This window comes from Tauraco erythrolophus, chromosome 2 (assembly GCF_009769465.1).
Source record: "Tauraco erythrolophus isolate bTauEry1 chromosome 2, bTauEry1.pri, whole genome shotgun sequence".
NCBI classification, from domain to species: Eukaryota; Metazoa; Chordata; class Aves; order Musophagiformes; family Musophagidae; genus Tauraco; species Tauraco erythrolophus.
The window spans coordinates 25,360,085-25,362,778 of record NC_141466.1 but is presented as its reverse complement, the minus strand read 5'-3'; positions in this window follow the sequence as shown (position 1 = coordinate 25,362,778).

The following is a 2,694-nucleotide window of genomic DNA, read 5'->3' as shown; positions in this document are numbered from 1 at the left end:
AGTTTGATTCCAGTAATACTTCACCTTTTCTACTTCACACCTTCTATAGTTTTTCCCTAGACCCACAATGATATTCTTCCTTCAGATCCAGATTTTCTTCATCAGTATTATTTCAACTGAAAGATGTACTAAACCACCTACTTGTCAGCTTTTAGAGCTGTTTAAAATTCAATAGAATTGCAGTATCTTCCCTTTTTTCCCATAACTATAGGCCGTTTTTATTTTCCAATGAACTGCTTACTCCAATTGTGTGGCAATCAACATAATCAAGATCAGATACTCCAAAACATTAAGAAAAGAATTATTTCTATCATATTCCTATGGACCTCCATTAACATAGAGAGTTTAGTAACTACTAAATAAATATTTTGAATATTTACAAATTTTTCTTTGAAATATATCCATTTTATTTTCAGATACAGAGAATTAAAGTAATATGGAGAAGGTGAGAAAAAAGCTGAACTGTAAACTGTTTTATTAGTGTCCCACACAAGAGGACATTCAATGTCCTGTTGACTTTGCTGTTATTAGTATAATTTTGTGAAGTCCATCTGTGGTTCAGTTTCACTGCTATGACGTCAGAGGCATAGAAGCTTTGAAAGTGGAAGTGTGACAGGCAAAAGAGAAAAACACCAAGTCTATTGAAAAAGACTATTTTACCATTGTTATGAGTGTTAACTGTCGTATCCCATCTTACTGAGTAACTGATGTAAATCACTGAACAGGTAAATGAGTTTGAGAAAAATCTCCCTTGGGAGGAGAATTTGCACATAGCGATCTGCTTTGATTCAAAAGGCCAGGGAAGGGGGAAAAAAAAAGGAAGAAAAAAGAAGAAAAAGAGTAGAAACCTGTAAAGTCACGGTTGTAACTCAGAAGCAAAGGTGACACATGCAGGCACTGGCTGGAACAGTGAGCTAACAAACTTGCATTTAGCAGGGCCATGTTTTGGCAATATTTGGTAAGCCACCTTGTGTCCAGACTGTTAATTAATTAATTAATTAATTAATTATTTTTTAATGACAAGGCCTGTAGGTAGAGATAAGGCTTTTAATAGAGTAATTCATATAGCTGGGAAAAGTTGACAGCCTTTTCAGAACTCAACAAAACGTTACATCTTGAAATCTTATCATGTTGCAGCTATCCTGTAGGGTTTAATGATATTTCCTCCACTTGCAAAGTTGATCTTGACTATTCCATTAGAATATTATGGTTACAATAATACCATCACAAATGTTTTATAATGCATTTCCTATATAAAGCTTTGTCTTTACACTATGAACAGTGATTTCAAACCCCTTAAACTTCTTTTTCCGTATGTGTGAGACCCTATAGGACTGACAGATGCCAAGTGATGACAGGAGAAGACAGAGCAGAAAGGCTGGGAATGTGCAGCCCAGCCTTTCTCCAATGAAAGATGTTTTCTTTCCTGTCATGGGTTCTGCAGTGGATTGGCAGATCATGGAGTGGAATCACAAAGTGTGACCTCCACAGTGCTGCAAATAAATGAATAAAAGGCCTATTTGGGATGAGACAAGAAGATGGAAGCTAACTGCTAGTATGAGGAGGTATATCCTAAGTGTTTCAGATTCATTAGATCTCTGAATAACAAGAATACTGTAACCATAAAAGCTCTGGTCCTAGTGGAATGCTATCTCCACCCAACAAAGTGATAAGTGAAGTCCTGAGATTAGAGAAAGTGGTCAGAGAAAAGAACATGATGCAGATAAATCCACAGCACGGTGAATACCAAAATTCTGAACATCTCTCAAGAACATTAGATACTTCAAGAGAGATTATTTTTTTTTACTAATTTTATATATTAGCCTGATAATATTTTTTGATTACATCTTGCTGCTAGAAATCTTGTGGACTAAGTGTTGACAACAAACAGGCATTCATCTACCCCTCTTGAAATGAGTAAGAGTGCATCCTGGGCAAGCACCAAATTCCTCTTGGCACTCATTGTAGTGAGACCAGCGCTGAGTTCTTTCTGGACTGAACACCTTTCTCGGGGCTGTCTTGGAAGCAGGGATTTTAAAAAAAGAGAAGCAAAAACACATCCCTGAAATGTATAGTTCTTTTCAAAACTTGGGTTTAATAATTTCCAATGATGCACACTATGAATTCACTTATTTGTTTGCAAGGACATGTACAATGGTTAATGCAAAAGTAGTTTTCCTCCTAAAGGGCCTTTTATGCCTTTCCCCTGATTTTAATAGCTGCAGAAGTGAGTGCCACATGAGATAGCTGTAGATAGGATAAAAATCAATAGTTATCCCTTTCTGGGTCATCAGTAGCTAAGTCTCTTTTAGTCATTAACCTACGGTTTCCATGACTTCACACACAGTGTCAAGTCCCAAATGCTTGTCACAGTCATTTTATCTTCTTACTACCAGAGGACTACAGTTTTTTAAAATCCACTTTTGTCTCCATACATTTGGTTCATCTGTGTACAAATAATGATAAAAAAAAAAAACAATGACACAGTAATGAAAGAGTAGTTTTGCAGAGAATCCCTCCTCTAGGAGCTCTAGCCTTTCAAAAAGCAGTGCAGATCCTCTTCTTAAATCAGTTTGACACTGGTGCAATTCCAACAACAAAGTCACTTCTGTGTTACGCTTTCACAAGGGAACTGCTGCAATCAATAAAATCTACACACATATAATGCATTTTTCTTAGGAGAAGACTCTCCTT